Source organism: Camelina sativa, chromosome 4 (assembly GCF_030686135.1).
Source record: "Camelina sativa cultivar CO46 ecotype springtype chromosome 4, ASM3068613v1".
NCBI lineage: Eukaryota > Viridiplantae > Streptophyta > Magnoliopsida > Brassicales > Brassicaceae > Camelina > Camelina sativa.
Genome location: NC_141883.1, coordinates 7,429,413 through 7,451,161, shown reverse-complemented (window position 1 = coordinate 7,451,161; position 21,749 = coordinate 7,429,413). Strand labels below are relative to the sequence as shown.

Here is a 21,749-nt window from a genome sequence, read left to right as displayed (position 1 = left end):
TTCACCAGCTCCTCCAGTGAGGACCAACATAGGAGTAGGAGATGCTCCATCTACTCACACTCAAAGAAATGGCATTGTGCCACCTACTTTCCAGAACATCAAGTTTGCGAAGAGTAGAAATCACTCCCCAAGGAGTCCATCACCACCTGGGAAGCATGCAAGAAGGCGTTTCTAGCCAAATTCTTCTCCAACTCCAGAACTGCAAGGCGTTGAAATGATATCTCCAGCTTTGTTCAGAAGAGCAATGAGACGTTCAGTGAAGCTTGGGAACGTTTCAAGGGATACACAACCAGATGCCCTTACCATGGATTCAGCAATGCTTCATTGCTAATTACACTATACCGATGTGTGGTCCCTAAGATCCGGATGTTGCTGGATTCCGCAAGCAATGGTAACTTCCTCAACAAGGATGTCGATGAAGGTTGGGATCTAGTGGAGAACTTGGCTCAATCTGATGGCCATTACAATGAGGAATATAATCGCATTGTGCGATCTAGTGGCGAGGACGATGCCAAGTACAAGCGAGACATGAAAGCCAGCAGCAGCATGTCCATGCAATCTCAGAGGAAGAGCAGTTTCTGCAACAAGATGGGGAGAATGCTCAGCTAGAGGATATGAACTACATCAACAACCAAGGAGATTACAACAATGGGTACAACAACTACAAACCAAACCCAAACCTGTCCTACCGTAACCCAAATGTTGCAAATTCTCAAGACCAAATTTACCCATCAGCAGTCCAAGGGAATCAGGGCCAGCAGAAATCTTTTGTTCAATACAATCACGGCTATGCTCCTAAGCAGCAATACTCTTGTAATTACAATCAACCAATTGCACCACCAGGTTTCCAACAACAGCAAGGTCAGCAAAACCTTTCTCAAGAAGCTGATTTACGCGGACTGATTCAGCAGATGATACAGAGTCAAGCCTCGGCTGCAATGGACAATGCCAAACAATTCGCGAAGATGAGCAACAAGATCGATTCTGCGTATAATGACCTCATTGCCAAGTATGACTCTCTCAACACTAAGCAGAGATACATACAAGGCCACCACAACAACCAACCACCTCCAAAGATCAACCAGCTTCCAGGTAAAGCTGTTCAGAACCCAAAAGACTATGCAACTGCCCAAGCCATCTTTTTTGATGATGACTTTGAGGACTACATCACTGGGGATAGTGATGTTCAAGATGGGGAGGATATGGATCACTATGGGATGAATGAGTATCAGTACTACATATCTGAATATGAACCCGACCCCTCACCTGAGGAGACTAATCGAGTTGATGATTGAACAATGGTTCGAGAATCACAAACCGAAGAACCACCGAAGACTGCACCCAAAGACACACCCGATGATGGTGATCAGATGATTCATCAGGTAGACGTTCAGATGACGGATCAACCTCAATTGCATGTAGCAGAGGAAGGAGAACTAGATGAAAGGTTCAAAGCTGCTCTTGACATCCAATTTGAGGCGCTTGCAGAGCGTATGGCCAAGCGAAAAGCTCCACTTCCTAAGCTTTTGCCACCACACGAACTTCGAGAGGCAATCATCAAGGAGACATCTCAGCTGGAGATCGAGGTTAAGGAAGCTGTCAAGGAGATTGGGAATGAAATTCTGAGTAGTGGAATGTGTTTTGATCCTGAACTACGAATTGAGGAAAAACTGGAGGATCCTGGCTCTTTTACTTTGTCGTGTTCAATAGGACTTCGGATTTTCAAGAATTGCTTGTGCGATTTGGGAGCTTTAGTCAGCATCATGCCACTATCAGTTGCCAACAAGATGGGTTTCAACAGATTTAAACCAAGTAGTCTGTATTTGGTTTTAGCTAATAGAACAATCAGACATCCCATTGGTATTCTGGAAGACTTACCCCTCACGATTGGAAGAGTAGAAGTTCCTACAGATTTCATGATCCTTGATATGGATAAGGAACCATCTGATCCACTGATCCTAGGAAGACCATTCTTAGCAACAGTAGGAGCAGTGATTGACGTTAAATAAGGAAAGATCAGAGTTGAGCATGGGGAGCATTTCAAAATGGAATTTGGCATCAACTTCGAAATCAAAGGAAGTCTGATCTCCATGATCCAGGGAAACAAGATTCACGGGTTGCCAATGGAGGATCCACTGGACCATTTGGACGAGTTCGACCGTCTGTGCAGTCTCACCAAGATCAACGGCATGAGTGAGGATGGTTACAAGTTGCGCCTCTTCCCATTCTCCCTGGGAGACAAAGCTCATCAATGGGAGAAAAACCTTCCCAAGGGATCAATCACCACTTGGGACGCCTGCAAGAAAGCCTTCTTGGCCAAGTTCTTCTCCAACTCTAGAACAGCATGTCTCAGGAATGACATCTCCAGTTTCACTCAGAAGAACTCAGAATCATTCTGCGAAGCCTAGGAGCGTTTCAAGAGTTACCATAGCCAATGTCCCCATCACGGATTCAGCAACGAGTCATTGCTGAGCACTCTCTACCGTGGTGTGCTACCAAAGATACGTATGCTGCTTGACACTGCTTCAAACGACAACTTCCTGAACAAAGACGTCGATGAAGGTTGATATCTCGTTGAAAATCTCGCTCAGACTGATGGCAACTACAATGAAGACTACGACCACACAGTTAGAGGCGACGCTTGTTCTGAGGAGAAGTACAAGAGGGACCTCCAGAACGTCAATGAGAAGCTTGACCGCCTCTTGCTCAATCAACAGAAGAGCGTCCACTTCGTATCTGAGGGTGAACATTTTCACGTCCAAGATGGGGAGGGTGAGCAGTCTGAGGAGATCAGCTACGTCCATAATCAAGGTGGATACAACAAGGGTTACAACCCCTATCAGACGAACCCCAATTTGTCTTAACAAAGCACCAACATTGCAAATCCACAGGATCAGGTGTACCCTGCTCAGCAGCAACAACAAGGTCAACAAAAATCTTTTGTGCCTTACAATCAGGGATTCATCCCTAAACAACAGTTCCAGCAAGGTTACCAAGCTCCCTCAGGACCACCACCAGGATTTCGCCCTCAACCGGTTCCGCCTACTCCAGCTCCTGATCAAGAAATGAAACACATGATGCAACAACTTCTTCAAGGTCAAGCTAGTGGTTCTTTGGATACCGCCAAGAAGTTTGCTGAACTAAGTTAGCGAATGGAGTGTTCATACAATGATCTTAATGTCAAGTTTGAAGCTCTTAACTCCAAGATGAAGTATATGGAAGGCAAGACTGTTTCTACTTCTACCCCAACACCTGGCCAACTACCTCGAAAAGCAGTTCAAAACCCCAAGGACTATGCTACTATCCATGCCATCACCACCCAAGATGTAGATGTACGGCTCACTGAGGACAATGAGAGTTTAGATGGGGAGGATTTTCTTCAAGATGAAGTTCAGATAGAGGATCCCGTCGAGGTGTTCAAGGATCCAATTGAGTCAGCCAAGAAATCTGATCCTCAAGCTACTAAAGAACCCGCTGCTCCCACGGATAAACCTGTGAGATTCATTCCTCCACCATACAAGCCACCTATACCATTTCCAGTGAGGTTTAAGAAGCAGCTTACTGAGAAGTATAAAGCTCTATTCGAAAAACAAGTCAAGGAGATTGAGTTGAGGATGCCGTTGCTGGATGCATTTGCACTAGTTCCTCCTTACCAGAAATTCCTCAAAGACTTGGTGATGGAGAGATCAAAGGAAGTTCAAGGCATGGTGGTACTAAGCCATGAGTGCAATGCCATCATTCAAAGGGAGGATTTAACCCAAAACGAAGACTCTGTACCAGACAGCAAACAGCTTGATGTGTCACCAGATGAGACACACAATCACCTGGATTGTGTAACTTCTAGTGTAGACACTTGTATAACATCTGGACATGCTGAAGAACAAGTTGTAACCAGGAGAAGAACAACTCTATCCAGTGCACCACCTTGTTTATCCTCTTTGCCAATCCCTGGAACATACAAAAGGGAGTTAGTAGAGAAGTACAAAGTTGAGTTTGATCAACAATTAGAAGAACTTGAACTCCATATGCCACTACCTACAGTCTCAGGTCATATACCTTTATCCCCTAAGTCCCTTAGGGAATCCATTATCCAAAGAATCAAGGAAAAGGAGGAAGCAGCTAAGGCAGCTCATGAAAAGGCTAGAGACGATGATGAGACAATCATGTTGAGTCACCAACGTAATGAAGTGGAGATGATTGTCCCTAAAAAGCTTGAAGACCCTGGGTCTTTTACTCTACATTGTACTATAGGTCTATTGGATTTCAGTAACAGCCTATGTGACCTTGATGCTTCGGTCAGCCTCATGCCACTCTCTGTAGCTCAGAAGCTAGGATTCAACAAATACAAGTCAAGCAACCTCTGCTTGATACTAGCTGATAGGACTACTAGATTGCCTCATTGTCTACTAGAGAACCTTTCCATCAAAATTGGACAAGCTGAGATTCCTACTGACTTTGTGGTAATGGAAATGGATCAAGAGCCTAAGGATCCACTAATTCTGGGAAGACCTTTTTTAGCTACAGCTGGAGCAGTCATTGATGTCAAGAAGGGGATGATTGATCTCAATCTGGGTAAGAACTTCAAGATGAAGTTTGATATCAAGACTGATAAGAAGAAGCCAGCTATTGATGGGCAGACCTTCGTGATTGAAGAGAAAGATCAGAAAGCTGGGTTTGACATCTTTGAGGGTGTGAATGAGGCAGAAACAGAAGTTTGGGTAACTAAAGAAAAAACTCGAAGGGGAACTCGACTGTGTTCCAACTCGAGTGCAGTTGTTGCTCTCCCTAGGCATCATGACCTGCTTCCTAAACTTCATCAACCGCAAGAGACAAGTCCTCATGCGCTTGACAGTTTGTTTGAACTCCAAACTACCAAGATTCTAGGGGATTCAGTGAGAGAGTTAGCAGCTATGGTGAAGGAGATGAGTGGGCAAATCAAGAAGCTCCAAGGTAGAATGAGAAGTTCTCCTCCAAGGAAATTAAGGCAGAGGTTTGAGATAATGAAGAATAGCAGTTCATTTGTTGTTGAACCTGGACAGAATATTAAAGAGTATTTGGCTAGACAAGACATACCAGAGGGGAGCTCATCACCTCTCTATGAACCTCCCAAAGCATAAGGAGTATGCAAAGTCAAGCTCAAAGACTTTAAACAAGCTCACTTGGGAGGAAGTCCCAAAGGTATCTCTGTAAATACAATTTAGGATCTTGTGTTTTTAATTTTTGTTTTTTGTTTTTTTGCTGTTCAGGAATCCACAGAAGGGAGTATGGCCAACTAAAGTGAAAAAATAAAAAAATACAAATAGCAGAGTGTTGGGTTTTGCAGACATAGAATGAAGCAATGGAAGAGGAGCTCTCGTGAAGCTCTTGCCGACGACTCGACCAAGCTGCGACTCGACGAAGTTCTTACTCGATCCGGTGTTGAAGACTCCCTCTCGATCGACGACGAACCGGAGCTGCTCCCGGAACCAACCATCACTCCACTCGATCGACGACGAACCAGAGCAGCTCCCGGAACCAACCATCACTCCACTTGATCGACATCTCACGGAGCTGCTACCTGGAGCATCCTCATCCCGACGAAGCTCCGACTCGACCCAACGTCTTAGTGGGACGGGGTAGCTCACCTTCGCGAAAACTGAATTTCTCACCTGACTCGATCCACCGTCCCGAGCACCGACTCCTTCTTCTACTATTGAGGTACTCCAAGTTTCCCTTTGTATATACCATCTCATCCTTGCATTTGTTTCTCTTATGATTTTCAAATCCTACTTCAAATTTTTCTTACACAGGAGACTGTGTAATTTAAGTTTGGGGGAGGGTTTGAGATGATGTATTTGATGTTGTGTCTTGTGATTCTTATTTTAAATTCTTGCATCATATCATGTTTGAGTTTGCATCCATCTATTTGCATAGAAAGACCAAAAAAAAAAAACAAACAAAAAAAAAATGAAAAATTTTGAAAATTTCCACAAAAACAGAGTGTTCATGTAATTTGCATTTGCATATAAGGATTGAGTCTAGTGTTGTTCATTTAGAAATGTTGCATTTAGCATAAGGGTTGATGATGATTGTAACTTTGTTAACATGTTGAATTAAATAGGATAGGATCAAGACCCTCGTTATTAGTTCTTTGATGCATGTTGATTGAACTTGAAATGTAAAACTGAACCAGGTTTTGAATTCTCAAAATTGCATTCTAGTCTTGATTGAAGCATGCTTTGAATTGACATCATTCCCTATCTATGTGAACATAATCCTGACATGCAATTATCATGTTATGCATTAAAGTTGAACTCATGGATAGCACAAATACTTGGATTATCTTTATCCTTTTTCCCCATCTTTGGAACAGTTTCCCGCACCCTTAACCAAACGTTCTTTCAAGCCAATTGTATTCTTGAGTGTGAGGCCTTTTCCGAGTTGAGCTTGTTAGAAAGTGTTAGGTTCTAGCCGACAAGAGTAGGATCCTGTGTAGTTCTAGTTTGCGCTATCCGGACTAGTAGGACTAGGTGAGACTCGATTTTAGGTTTTGGGATTGGATTTGTACTGAAAAGAGAAAGAAAAAAAGGGTTTAAGAGTCTTTAGGAGGGGGAATGTGTTTTCAAGGTTTACAAGTCTAGTAAAGGATGTGGGTTGTGCAATGTAAAAGAGTTATTGGTTCTGGGCATATAAAGAAAAACTTAGACAAGGAAGAGAAAGCAAAACACTTAAGAAGTCTAGAGTTCTAAGAAGAAATGAAAGAGAACCATAGTGATAAAAAAACGTTTTCCATCCGCTAGATTGATATGAAGTAACCTCCTCCTAAGGCTAAGTGAAAAGAATAAGAGAATGGGTTTTAAAAAAAAATATATATTGATGAAGGGTAGAGATAGGACCAACTTCTCGGTTAGTAAGTTAGAGCTAAGTTTCCTTGGGACCTTTGGGTAGACGGGGCACTGCTCTTGTATGTATCAGTTGGTGTCAACCTTTAGCCTTCTCTTAAGCTCAACTCATTTTCCCGAGAGATCCCTGTTCTATATTGTTAAAACCACTTGCAAAGGAGACCATTTTTGTCTCTACCCCTTCACCCCAGCCAAATGAGTTTGATGACATTGCATAGCTTGATTCATGGTTCTTTGTTAATGAATGTTAAAGGGAATGATAGAAATGATGGCATGTGTAGACTAAGGTTCGGAATCGTTTCAGGTTGTGATGAGCTTGTCTAAAGTTTTTAAATAGAGTTCCTTCACCATGCATCATAGCATGTTTTAGGTTCTGAGACCCCATCTTCAAACCTCTCTTCCATACTTTGTTCTTGGCTGTTTGCTTGAGGGCAAGCAAAGAATAAGTTTGGGAGAGTTGATATGCATATATTTTACACTCTTTCATCATGCATTTGTCATTCATTTTGTTATCTTAATTCATTGTTTTGCATTGTTTTAGGTCTCTTTTGCATAACATGCATATCTAGGTAGTCTTTGCATTGGTCTTGCATGCATCTCGCATATTGGAGTTGTTTCAGGTGTTTTAGGGGATGTCCAAACAATCAAAAGCAAACAGGGAGAAGGAAAGCAGTCCAGCGACTCGACCAACACTACCCAGCGACCCAACCTTCCACGTTTTTGATCGAGTCGACTGAAGATATTAAATTGGGATTCAGCTTTCTATGTCTTCATCAAAGTTGTAGGTAATTTGGTCATATTTCCAATGCCATTTATTTCAAGCCAATCGGAGTCGTGGTTCATGAGTTATCACCGTTTTAGTGGATGCATGTACGTTCGGAATTCCGACTCGACCTGCACGCAAAGGAGAGCTCCCACTCGAACGGATGTTAGCAGAGACTCGACCAAGACGTCTGAGGAGGGCTCCTGAGCAGCCTCAAGACGCGACTCGATCAGCAGCTCTCCTGAGCACCCTGAAAACGCGACTCGATCAGCCGCTCTCAGACGACACCTTTCAAGCTGCCACTCGATCGACGTTCTCAAGCTGCCACTCGATCGACGTTCTCAAGCTTCCACTCGATCGACGTTCTCAAGCCACCATTCGATCTAACTTCCTAGTATCCGAATCGATCGACACTCTCACGATGCGACTCGATCGACTCTCTCACGATGTTACTCGATCGATGCTCTTAAACCAACGTCCTGGTTTTGTCCTGAAGACACGTCCGAGAAGGGTTCCCGAACCGACGTTCTATATTGTCATTTTATGTTTTAGAGATTCCCATGTTTTACTATAAATAAGTTTTGTTAAGTTTTTACTCAGACATCTTATCTTTTATCGCATTTTGTTCTGAAGGTTTACCTAGCCTCTAAAACTGTTCTCAGACTTTGTATCCAGATATCTTTTAATACATTGAGTATTTGCATTTTATTTCTTCTACAAACTTGTTCATCTCATTTTTACCTATCTAAGAATGTTTGTTTCAATGTTTTTTGTGTTTGCATCCTTGATAATGATTTTCGGATCTGAGTAGTGTGGTTGTTCTTGAGGATGGGATAGATTAGGTGGAGGATCTTAGGATGTATAGTGTTTAAGCTTTGATTGTATGATTCCCTTCTGGAATAGAGTTAGAAATACTAGTTTCTCTCTGATCAATTGGAACTGGGTTTTAGACATTTCCGCATCCAAAAGATGTTCGATGAAATGTCTGATCAACTAGTGCCAGAGACTTACGTTCCTAGCCTAAGAGATTAGTTGTCTAGGATGTTTGTTGATGTGAATGAACTTGTTTTTCATGCCATGCTTGATCATGTTTCTCTAGCGAGGGCTAGGTTAGGAAGTGGTTGAGTTTGAGTACCTTCTGTCAAGATATTGGATTAGCTAAGAAGTGATGTTCATTGTTTAGGGATGGTTTGCTTGTGGCATGTTAAATACTCTATAGACTTGGATACTCCACCTACATCATTTACTCCCATCCTTAGGACTTCTTTCTTTCTGAATTTTATTGCATTCCTGAGACTGTTTCATTACTTGCCTTTTTAGTTCATGCTTAGACTCGTTTATGTTTTTATTCATTTTCGCTTCTTGTCATGCATTCTCGTTTCTAATTCTATGACTCACTTTCGTTTTGTATTGTCATCATTCTAGGACTGTTAGACAAACACCCTCTTTGAATCGGCTTGACTTGTGATTTCTTGGTTGCATCTTAATTGTTAGTAAAGTTTCCCAACTAGATTGACACCTTAAGTATTACAATTGCATAAGGTTAATTGAACCTGCTAGGACGCACAAAAATCCTAGTATCAGCAAGATGATGCAAACTAACCTCGAAGCTTATGAGGAGGAGACGATTCACTTCCTTTCCACATTGCGGTTACAGTATTTTGAAGACCACCCGACCCTCCTACCCGATGGGGGGGATCAGGTTCATGACCTTCTCCATGCGCAACAAGGAATACCGACTCACCTACAAGGAGATGGAGAAGCTGTATGGTTTTAAGGCTGCGAGTGGAGAGAACATGGAGGTGAGCAAGTAGGAGATGAAGCCCCTATGGCTGACAATAGGAGAAAATCTTCCCTACAAGTCTACAAGATCCAAATCTGCTCAAATAAGGAGCCCTGTTTTGAGGTATTTTCACAAGTCTCTAGCTTATACCTTATTCGCTAGGAAGGAGACTGGGAATGTGAACGATCATGACCTATAGCTGCTAGACATTGCCTTGTGTGGCATATTAGATAATGCTAGGGATTGCAAACCGCTGATAGGGGATGTTGCGGATACTAGCATGATCTTTGTGCTGTTCGATCAGTTCCTTTTACCTAAAGTCTTGGGAAATAAAAACCGAGAGGAGAGAGAGAGCTGGAGAGATCTCCATAGGAGGTTGTAGTCACACCAATTTTGGTGGCTTGCGATGTGCCCCTAAAGGGAGTGGTTCATGAGCCGAGATGGCTGGACATCGACTACCTCACTTTGGCAAAATTCCTGGCCTATGAGAGGCCAAACGACATGTTTCTCTTCAAGTTTATTCATTTGGAAGTCGGAGCCATTCAGATGATCCTGCCCAACGTCGTGTGCACCAAAATCTGGCTCAGAGACAACATAGACTTCACACCACCACTGGAGGACCTGTACAACCCTGAAGAAGAATCTGAATCTAAGGGAGAGCAAGGACAGGGAGATAACTTGGAAGACTATGATTTTCAGGAGTATGTATGTTCTCAAAAGCAACCCTTTGGGGGGAGGGAAGCCCACAAAAGAATCGGGTGGTTGAAGAGGATGAACAAGTTTTTAGCAAGGAAGGTAAAAGACCTCACTGGCTCAGTGAAGGTGATGGGAGGACAGATCAAGGAGCTGCAAGACAAGGCAAGTTGTGCCTCAGCTCCCACTCTGGCTTATGCACCCAAATGGATGGGGAGGAGCGGACCATTGGGAGGAATCCGAGGATTAGCACCTCCGGAGCCCCACAAGGCATCCTCCTACAAGCCCCAAGCAGAGGGGGATGTCACCAGACCCGATAGATCGCGAAGAAGCCACTCGGATGCCTATCCGACACCTAACCCGATGGAATACACGATGCCTTATCCGATGCCGCAGCCGAACACCCAATCGGGTGACCACTCAGGTACCTTCCCTATGCCTTACCAGATGCCATATCAGATGCCCTACTCGATGCACCCTGCAAGCGGTTATACAGGTGATCATTCCGGACCTCACCAACCATACTCGTCGTATTACCCAATGCCCTACCCGATGACCTACGCGACGCTTACCCGATCAATCCCTCAGATGATGGTCCGAGCAGATCGTCTGTGCGAATAACCGAGCTCTCTGATGAGCAAATCCTGGTGCCTGCTGAAGCCGGTGACGACCCTGGCTACACCTTGGCGAGCATGGAGGCTGCCACAACCTCCTTCTTCACCAACCCATGAGGTATCACTTTCATCCAAACCATTGTTTATACCATTGCATTCTATTTTGTTTTATTTCATTTTGTGTGATTCTTAGATTTCTTTTTCATACTTTTATTTACACAAGGGACTGTGTAATTTAAGTTTGGGGGAGTGTCTGAGAATGTATATAACATTGTGTTTTATTTTCTTATTTCAAATTTTTGCATGCTAAGTTTTATTCATTTGAGTCTGCATCTATTTGCAATTAAAAACACCCAAAAAAATTTGAAAAATTTAAACTAAAAAAAAAACAAGAGTGTTCATGTAGTTGCATTTCCATATTAGGATTGAGTCTATATTGCTTCATATAGGATTGTTGCATATGCATTTTAGGGGACAATGATTAAAACTACCTTGTTTAAAGCCAAACCTTAGGATTGAAGCTATAACTATTAATCACAGTTCATTGTTGCTAGATCAATCTTTGGAAAAAAATGAAAATCTTTGTCTAAAACCTTGTGTCTTTTGAAAGCTTCCTCCACTTGCTTGAATATTGAATCATCTCTATATTATTGGACTTAACCTGAACTTAAATTGTCTTGCATATGGAATTTGAATACATGCTCATGATAACTCTAAAATCGGGTTAACACTCCATTTTTACCAATCTTTTCGTTTAACCCAATTCGTTTTTCCCTACCCTTGAACCCAAACCTTTCTTTCGTACCCTGTATTGAATTTTTGTGTGCGGCATTTTCATTGTGATATAGGTTGTGAAACCTTGAGAGTATTGAGAACGACAAAGAACTGGCTCTTGATTTAGCTAAGTTAGAATCATTTTAACTAGCTATTAGGATCGGTTTTGAAAGATAGGTGGTTAGCATGATCATATCAGGTTGGGTTGAGGAATAAAAGAGAAATTAAAGAAGAAAGTCCCTAAGGTTCGATTCAATTAGCTCTAAGTCTCTAAGTAAAAAAAAAAATATATATATATCTTGCTATAGTCTCCTAGAAAAGAAAAAAAAAACATGTAGGAATATTATTAGGAGTCTAGCAAGGAAAAAAAAATAGAAGAGCTAGATGTTTAAAGTTTAGACCTTAGGGATTATAAAAAAAGGGGGAGTTAAAATCAAAGATGTGGGTAGTTCTACTCTAGGGGGTTTGATAAAAAAAGAGTGAGTGAGAAAAGGGTAGATTATCAAGAGTTAAGCTTTGTATGCCCTAATTGTTCTCAATCTTAAATAGTTTTCACAACTGTCTAGCATTCCTTCTTTTGAGAGGAAACCACCCAAAGTTATTGTTTGAAACCACCCTACCAAAAAGCCTTACCCTTGAAACAAATTGAGCTTGATTCATCTTTCATTTGCAAGAATTCGCCAAACACATTAATGAATGTGAAAGGGATATTTTTTGGAATTGCAAGTCCTTGCAGTTAGTTGGAGGTTGAACTAAATCGATGCATGATGATAACCATAGAAAAATATTTGTAAGTATGTTGATTGATCCTAGCATCATTAAACTATCTTTAAGGACTATAGCTTGAAACCTTTGCTTCAAGCTACTTACAAATATGTGTCCCATTTTTAACCTCTTCCTCCTACTTCCTTGTTAGAGGACTAGCAAGATTTAAGTTTGGGGGTCTAATAACTCTCTAATTTACATGTTTTAAGCATTTTTTTTTGTCCATATTCTGCATTATTCATATCTTAACCTTAGCATTTTTAGGTCAATTTAGGGTGTTGCATTCTTGCATTTGCAAATTTTGGATGGAAACAGGTGCTTTAGAACCTGAAATGGGGAGAAACAAGGTGAAATCCGAGCACGTACCCAAAGGAGCTATTGAGCAGGAAGAACAGTCCGAACACCAACCCAATCGAAGAGGGTCCAAGAGCAGGAAGAACAATCCGAATACCAATCCGAAGAGAAACCCGAGCTCAATCTCAAGCACCTCATCGAGCAGACCCTCGGGCAGGACTGAGAAGCTAGGGTTAATGGGTTTCCATATATAAACCCCCCCTCTTCTTCCTGTCGCCCTAGCATGCCGCAGACCCTCAAACCAGAGAGCGAGAGCTTCTGAGAGAGATCCTGAGCGACTCAAACTCTTTTTCCATGTTTTTAGGATTTATTTTACTTCTTCTTGCTATCCTTTTAGATTTCTACTCTGTACTCTTCACTTCTATTTTTATATTTATATACAATGCAATTTTCGTTTATCTATGATTTTATGTTTTCTGCAATGAGATCTGAGTAGTGAAACAAAGTTTCTAGGGATGGGATAGACAATTATGTGTTCTTGATCGGTTAGGATGTCTTAGCTTGGTTGTTTAAGTTTTATAAATTCCTTTCTAGATTGGTGTTCTTAATTCTATCAACAGACCGAGAGGTTGAAATTAAATCTAAGGTGTTTTACCACCGAGAGGTTTAGATGAAATGCTTGAATCAATCAATGCTAGTGATTTACTCACTTAGCCTAAGAGATTAGATGTGTAAGGAGTTTATTGACAATATTGAATCGTTTTGTATTGCCTGATTGGTCATGTTTCTCCAACGAGAGTTGGATAGGGAAGTGATCAATGTTGATTGTTTCTATCACGAGAGTGTTTTAACAAGATTTTAGAGATTCATTGTCTAAGGAATATTTGCTTGAGGCATGTAGGACTTCCATACTGGTCAGGAACACTTAGTAGTCGATTACCCCATACTTAGGAGCTTTCACGTCTTGATTGTTTACATTTTTATTCATCACTCGATCCCATACCCGAACTTGTACTCGATCACCAGCTTCGTGTACCCCCTCGAGTTTTTCTTACTTTCTTTGTTTACTCGATCACCCCACCCGATCTTGTACTTGAATGCTTGCATCGAGTGCTTAGGTCGTGTGGTTCTTATTTATTTACTTTATTTTATTTTAGGATTGTTAGATCAAACCCTTTTATTGCTTGGCTTGATTTGCATAGTTCTGATCATATCTCATCTGCTAGCATAAAACCATTTGGATTGATAACCCTTTGTACTACAACATCATAGGGAATTGATACCCTGGGTGAAAATCCTGTTATCAGATATCCAGATAAAACTGAGGATTTGATTGAGAATCTAGCCTCCATCAATAGCACTAAGAGAGCAGATGCTGAGAGGAAGAGATTACATGGAGGATTTGATGCAAACCAGCTAGCTTCTGTTAATGCCAAGCTGGATTCGATGCACAATCTTCTTGTGGGTAAGAAATCGGTTCACTTTGCTGCTGAAGTTGAGACATTTGAGCCATGACCTGAGACAAGGAATGAAGAAGCAGATGTCAACTTTTTCTAAGGAAATCAGGGTAAGAGATTCAGAAATCAGGGTCAGAGAGTAGAATGGAGGCCATGCTTGAGCAGATTCTTCAGGGTCAGGAGCAGTTAACTGTGACTTTCAATGGGAAGATTTATAATGTCTATAATGAGCTTACTAGAAGGATTGATGCATTGAATATACATGTTAAAAAGCTGGAGAGTCAAGTTGCACAGACTGATGGGTCTGTCAAACGACAAGAGGGTTTTCTTCCTGGAAGAACTCAGTCAAACCCCAAGCCTGCTTCTGCAGAACAGGGAGAGAAATCGAGCTGTTTCTAGGTTTCAGATGATGGTGTCGATCGACACCACCTGGGTGTCGCTCGACACTCATCTCAGACAGAACCCGACACTACAAAATCTCCGATTCCATGTTCTGAGAGGGTGTACTAACCAACAATTTCTTTTCCTAAGCCAAGAAGGTCCAAACAGGAGTCGAGGAAGCTAGATGCAAGGTAATGATGGATAAGGTGATGATAGAGATGCCTTTGGTTGATGCATTCAAGTTTTCTCTTAGACTTAAGCGGTATGTGTAGAGAATGGTATCAAATGGTTTGAGCCCTGAGGAAGGAGCACTACATACAAAAGATGTCAGTGCAATTCTATTGAACCAACCTGTTCAAAGAAAGAAAGAGAGGAAAGAGAAGGTGGCTGTTTCTGAGAATGTGAGTGCAGTGATCCAAAGTAGAATTCCATAAAAGCTACCTGATCTTGGAAGTTTTGTGTTAGATTGTTCTATCTCAGCAGGAAGGTTTCCTCACTCACTTTGTGATCTAGGTTATAGTATTAATTTGATGCCACATTCTGTTGCTATGAGACTTAGGATGACAGAATTCAAGCCAAATAAGATATCTCTTATCTTAGCTGATAGACCACAGAGGATTCCTGAAGGTGTTTTAGAGGATATTCCAATTAAAATTGGATATTTCATGATTCCCACTGACTTTGTGGTGTTAAAGTATGATAAAGAGCCTAAATACCCTCTCATCTTAGGAAGATCTTTCTTAGCTTCAGTTGGTGCCATTATAGATGTGCAGAAGGGAAACATAGCACTGAATGTGGAGGGTTTAAGTATGAACTTTGAGATGGATAAGCTAAGGAGAGCTCCTACTATTGATGGACAGATTTTTCTGTTGAGAAGGTTTCTACAACACGAGCATCAGACTCAGTGTTGATCGACACACCATCAGTGTCGGTCGACATCCCTCCACGACCGAGCCCACACTTGACCAGAACTGAGAGCTCCCAGGACATCCTCTATGCTTCAAATCAGAAAACTGTTCCCAAACAAAAACCTCCCCATTCCGCACTTCATAGTCCTCAGGTAAGGTCAAGGTATGCATCTTCTTCACCCAAATCTCCTCTTATCATCAATAAGACCTTCAAAGATACAAAAACTGTTTTGCAGTTAACCAAACCACGAGTTTATCGCCCAAGTCCTGTTCCTCATGTCCTTGGTAGACCTCACTCTTCTACTGCTTATACACCACCTTGGATGATGAGACATTCCTCTCGGCAGCATTCCTTGCCAATTTCCAATCCACCCGATGCCTGAGCTTCAACACAGTCAAGCTAATGACTGAAAACAAGCGCTTAGTGGGAGGCAACCCACTTCTAGGTTTTTCTTTTCCTTTTGAGTCATTTTTCTTTTTGCATTGAGTCACTTTTTCTTTGAATTTTGTTTGACATTTTTCTTGTGTTTGAGTGATTCTTAACAGCATTAACATCCAAGGATTGATCAAACAACTCATCAACACAACTAACTGCAACTAACAAGGAGTCTGATCATGTGAACAGCATCGACCGACACCACAACAGCATCGTTCGACACCCCTGGGTAAGCCAAGAATCAGTTCATCTTTTTGTTACAATTTCCATACATTTTTGTTTCTTTTTGCTTTCCTCTTGCTTGAAAACACTGGGGACAGTGTCGTTTAAGTGTGGGGGAGGTTAGTACTAACTACTAACGTAGTTTTTGTTTTAAGTGTGTTAAAACCATATTTTTGTTTTTATTGAGTCAAAATTTTCAAAAATTTTGTTGGGAACTATGATTTTTCTTTTTAGTGGAATGCCTTGATTGATTAATGCTGCAGATTGAATCCACTAATCTGACTAATGAAAAATCCAATGGCTGACCAGTAAATCAGAGACATCCAAATTCCCAACATAATCCATAAAAGTCTAAGGTAAAAGAGGTAATTTATGCATTTTTCTTTTACCTCATCAAGGAGATTGATGTTCATAGAGCTTGACTCCTTGTTCATACCTAACAAGTAAAATTTCAAAAGAAAATGTTACTCCTCTCCCTTATTTAAGTTGAAAAGATTACTCCTGAGAGCTTAGTTTAAAAAAAAAAAAAGATGAGATGATTTTGATCAGTTTAGAGAGGGAGATAAATTACCTGTGACCTCATTATTCTATTCTTGAGTCAAATGATCACACAAAGTCTCGAAGCGAGGGGTAGGTAAATTATTGATGATCCCATTATTCGCCTACACCTTTGAATCAAAGAAAAATAAATCAGCAAAGCTCAAAGGAAGATAAGAATAGAATAAGTCTGGGGGAGAGAAAGTGTACCACAAGTTGTAAAAATTATATCTTGCTTGTTATGGTATAGTACGGGAATGAGTCTATAAGGCTCTTGACATTGATCAAATTGATGAGCCCCACCGATGAAGGCTTAATGGAGGAAGTAATGGAATTTGGTTTGAATTTGGGATGCTATGAATGTCAACGGAGAAGTACATGGTGGTTCAATTTGAATTTATTTGCTAAGCATATGGATTATGGTTTGAATGATCATGGCATTACCTTAGAGAGAATATGAGTTTCTCCGTTTTCAAACCTCTTTCACAGGTCTAAGTTTTTGTTTTGCTTGAGGGCAAGCAAAGGCAAAGTCTGAGGGAGTTGATTTAACATGGTTTTTACGGTTTTTAACCATCATATAAGTGTGCTTTTTGAGTCTTTTCATTTGTTTTCTAGGATGTTTCTGAGTCTTGACAGGTTTTCTAGGATTTTGGCATGGATGGAGCAAAATGGAGCAATTTGGATCGTTTTGGAGAATTAATCCGGAGGAAATCAACTTGGAATCGATTCAGTGAGATGGTGTCGGTCGACACCCCAGTTAGCCGCAAGAAGACCCAAGTTTTGGAAGTTTTACAAATCTGCCCCAAAATTTTCCATAATTGCAAGACAAGTCCCTGAAGTCCCTTAATTATAAAACTCTATAATTTATTGTGTAGACTTAAGTCCTTGTGGAATTCGACCCCTAATTACTGCAGTGATCTCCTAATTTGAGAGAGTAGCTCTAGGGTTTAAATTTGAGCATATCATTTATTAACGTTTAAGGCTTGTTGCTCCTGATAGAAGGAAATCGATGCTCGGCATCGGTGTCGGTCGACACCAACGCGAGGACTATTCGATAACTTTGGGGAGTGCCGATCGACATCATGTGGAATCTGGTGTCGGTCGACACCCTTCTTCAGTTGCGACGGATGAAGCAATGTTTCGTATAATGCATGGTTTGTCTTATTGATTGTTTTTTGTGGCATGTAGAGATCTTCTTGCTTGTGTGTATAGCCTAATTGATGGGAGGATTGTTTCACTGAGTGTTTATAAAATACTCATGCCTCTCAATTTGTGTTTGTGGTGCAGGTAAAAGAAAAGTGTGATCGTGGAATCAAGGCAATGAAGAGGAGGATGTTCTAGTGGCTCTATTGGTTGTTGTCGGGCTTATGTTAGGTTGCTAGAGTTGGGTTAATAGAACATTGCTAGGTTGCTGGTTCCTTGTTCTATGTCTTTTGGTTTATTGGTTTAAATGTTATGGATTAATACTGGTTATGGAATATTGGTTATTTGATGGTTCATTGGTATTGAATATTTTCCGTTGTTTGGTTTGATTGTCGATAGGTGGCTAGTGGGTATGGGACCACTAGTATAAAGTATTTATTATTATTATATTTACTATATATTATTAAAAAATAAAAAACGGGTCGGATCGTTTCAAAACGTGTCACGATCTTGTTAATGAGTAACTTTGAAACCAAGCTTTTATATATTACTTATGTATAGATTTCTTTTTAATAATAGATTTAGAACTTTTAGAAAAAAATTATATTTCATTTTTTAATTAATTTAGAATTAAAACTTGTCCAAATCTTATCAATATAATTGAAACATGTCACTATCTTGTTAATGAATAACTTTGAAACCAAGCTTTTATATACTACTTATGTATAGATTTCCTTTCAGATTTAGAACTTTAAAAAAAATTATATTTAATATTTTAATAAATTTAGAATAAACTTATCTACATCTTATCAATAGAATTGAAACGTGTCATGATCTTGTTAATGAATAATTTTGAAAGTTGAAACCAAGCTTTATATAATAAGATTTTCTTAATAAAATATTTGTATATATTATAGAACTAAAATTCAAACCTTATATGATAAAATATCAGAGAAATTTTATTGCTAATTTTGTGTGTGGCACCCGAGCACTAGATACATTCTCGTATAAACCCTAATCCCAGCACACACACACGCTTCAACAAAAAAGCCTAATCTAATTGACAGAGAGAGATAGGAAGATATGAATTCATTTCGAGAGGATCTATTGGCAATTACACTCTCGAAATTACCAATAAAGATTTTCACAGCTTTGAAATTTGTTTGCAAGCAATGGAAATCGATCGTGGAGTCTCCATATTTCCGTGACTTGTTTCGGTCTATGGACCAAAACTCAGATTCTTTATCATGGTCGCTCATGCATTATGGTAATGAAAAAGAAAGAAGTCATAGCTCAGTACAGATTAAACACTTGGGGACTCGAACGGTCTCTAGGCTCTTACATCTCGTCATTCCTAACCAAGAAGTTTGAGAGTCGGAGAAACAACTACAGAGTCTGGGCTTACAATACTGATGCTGGTTTAATATTGATCAGTGAAGTCCCTAAGCATGTGAATAACCGAACCTTGTACGTTGCTAATCCAGTTTCACAGGAATGCGTAAAGATCCCTCCTCATCATAAGGGAGATTCGTGTCCTTTCGGAATAGCCACACGAATTGAGAATGGCGTTCTTTTGGATTACAAAGTTGTTCTGTTTGATTTCTCTAATCTGTGGAGCTTGCTGATATATTCATCTGAGACAGGTTTGTGGACTTTCGACACTGTCCATTTGTCTCTGTTTGGTCATAACCAAACGCCCATTAGCTTGCACGGGAGTATTCACTGGATCGCCATCAAGCGTAATGAAGATGATGCTAATACAATATACTTTTGGAGAAAGGAGGACCGAAGTTTGCTATCTTCTAACGTACGCAATGAAAAGTTTGTGATCGAGAGAAAGTTGAAACATAGACACGACCTAACAGGATCATACTTTTCCTCGTTCGTCCTCCCACAATGGCTGCATAAAATTCCCAAGACGGTGAGAGAATAGTTTTTTAATTTTTTTTTTGTAATACTCTTAGTTCCCTTACGCAAGAGGAATGAGGTGTGTAGTATCGTGTTTGGTCTTTAATAAGAGAGAAGAACAGAAAAAAAAAAAATGTTATGGCATTTTGAAGGTTATATAAAGTATTGAATCTTTGTGTCTAACTTATATGCAAGCTCATCAGCAAATCTAAATTTGCATGTTGAGTTACGAAGAATATACAGAGCAATTAACAATACTTTGTGAAACGAGATGCTTCCTTGGCAAACAAGTAAAATATATTAAGAGACTATAGCGAGAAATAAGAAATGTTTGGGATACTAATTGGAATCTGATTTCTGTTTAATTTCGAGTGATACAAACACCATCAAATATTGCAAGACAAATGAAAAGTACGAGGTTAGTTCTTGACTCGGATGCTCCGGCTTGTGTTGGGATTGATACCGCGAGTTTCTCCTGCATATGGACCCATTTGTGTCCTGATACCTCTGACCAGTCCTCTATGTCTAATGAATTTGTTCATGTGCTTGTTCTGCAAAATAAAAATTCAAGATCCCAAAACATCTGAGTTTGAGGCAAAGAAATAGGTCATAAAGAAACAAATGTTGCAGAAACTGGCAATCCAAGATTGTTTACCCGGTACTTCGTTCTGGGGGTTTTAAGGTACTTGTTGCGTTGCCGGGTTAATCCTCTGCTGCTAGGGATCTAGGTTTTGGTGGAGATTTAAAAAAAAACAAATGGTAAGGAACGTTAAACTATATGGTGCAAGGTAGAGTAACAAATTATCAAAAAAAAAAAAAAAAAAAAAAAAAAAAAAATTACGTTTGTTGTGTGCTTTTGAACATTCTAACCTGATTTGGAATCAGTCGTTTTCCATCCACGCGTTCTGGCCATGATGGGATCAAATGTGGTTTCCTGAAGCAACACAAAACGTGCCATTGAGAGAAACTGTATATTCAATATTTGTGAATTAGAAAATGTTAATGTAATGTATTGTTATTATTATTACTACCTGCTTTGGCAGCTCGTTTAGCTTCTTGTTTCTGTTTCACTTCTTCCGTAAAATCATCGAATGCCTTTAGCTTCCTGGTTAGTTAGATCCGATATAGAAAAATTATTGATACATCACAATCTTCAAAAAGGATCGATGATGAAAAAAAAAAATTTTAAAAAAAAAAAAAAAAAAAAAAAAATTATTAGATAGTTTTTGAACTTTATCAGACTTTGAAACAGTAGAACCAATGACTTCATTGCTTCCAAGTTTTCCCATTTGGAGCTGCTTGAAGTTTCAACATTTCCTCAGATTGCATTGCTTCCAAGGGTTTCTCTCCTTTTTATAATTGTTTTTTATGATTATCATATTCTTATTCCAGTCCGAAAATTTGTTGGGTTTACCCCTAATCGTAAACAACTATCATTTGACCTGAAAACTTGTTACATGCATGATAGGTCTAATGCCTCGAGATTAGTCAAGTTTGCCAGGAATCGTGGGATGTCGCCTGTGAATGTGTTACCTGACAAGTTTAGAAGATGCAGACTGCAGTTCCACCAAAGAGCCAATGGTATTTTGCCAAATATTTTGTGTGCAGAAAAATTAATGGCTCTAAAGTCTTGTCGGATCCGCTCAAAACTCATTGACCTATAGACAAGAGAAAAATTCTGAATATCTTCCACGTATTCATCATCTTCTACAACATGATTTATCATTTGACGCCAATTGGAAAAAAAGTGAGGTGAGTGTCCAGTGAAGCCATTTGATTCTTAAACTCTGAAATCCAAAGGACATGTTAGTTATGATGACACAAGAGCCCATAAAACTCATTCGATCTGTGGATAAGTACATGTAAAGATGGTAAAGATCCCAACCAAGACGGAAATGTATCTTTGATTTTGTTGCTTTCAACATTAACAAAACGTCAAGCTTTGCAATTGATCAAAGACTTCGGAAACTTCCCCTCCAGCTGGTTGCCACTTATGTCTAGTGATTGTAAGTTGGTAGTATTGGCAAATATGTCCGGAGAGTTCCATTGAAGTTGTTGTTCCTCAGACTTAACTCAGTAAGATCGAAATGCCTTAAACATGAAGGAATCGAGCTAGTGAAGAGATTGTTGGACAAGTCTAGAAAGTTTAACAATTCAAGCTTGCATATCCAAAAGGGAAATGGTCCTCGG

The 21,749-nt window shown here is 40.1% G+C and overlaps 1 long non-coding RNA gene, 2 other non-coding genes and 1 pseudogene across 3 annotated transcripts; 1 reads left to right on the top strand and 3 right to left on the bottom strand.

Moving 5' to 3' along the window:
• Nucleotides 1-204: 204 nt before the first annotated feature.
• Nucleotides 205-311, bottom strand: LOC147945552 (small nucleolar RNA R71). Its single transcript, XR_015597884.1, has one exon. It is a non-coding gene; the product is annotated as a small nucleolar RNA R71 (small nucleolar RNA).
• A 2,034-nt stretch (nt 312-2,345) lies between these two features.
• Nucleotides 2,346-2,452, bottom strand: LOC147945551 (small nucleolar RNA R71). The gene has a single exon (XR_015597859.1). It is a non-coding gene; the product is annotated as a small nucleolar RNA R71 (small nucleolar RNA).
• Nucleotides 2,453-18,634: 16,182 nt separating this feature from the next.
• On the top strand, nt 18,635-19,670 carry LOC104783661 (putative F-box protein At3g28280 pseudogene; annotated as a pseudogene).
• A 168-nt stretch (nt 19,671-19,838) lies between these two features.
• Nucleotides 19,839-20,295, bottom strand: LOC147945550 (uncharacterized). The gene is made up of 2 exons (XR_015596123.1): nt 20,215-20,295; nt 19,839-20,110 (listed from the first exon to the last, which is right to left on the bottom strand). It is a non-coding gene; the product is annotated as an uncharacterized LOC147945550 (long non-coding RNA).
• Between the last annotated feature and the right edge of the window lie 1,454 nt (nt 20,296-21,749).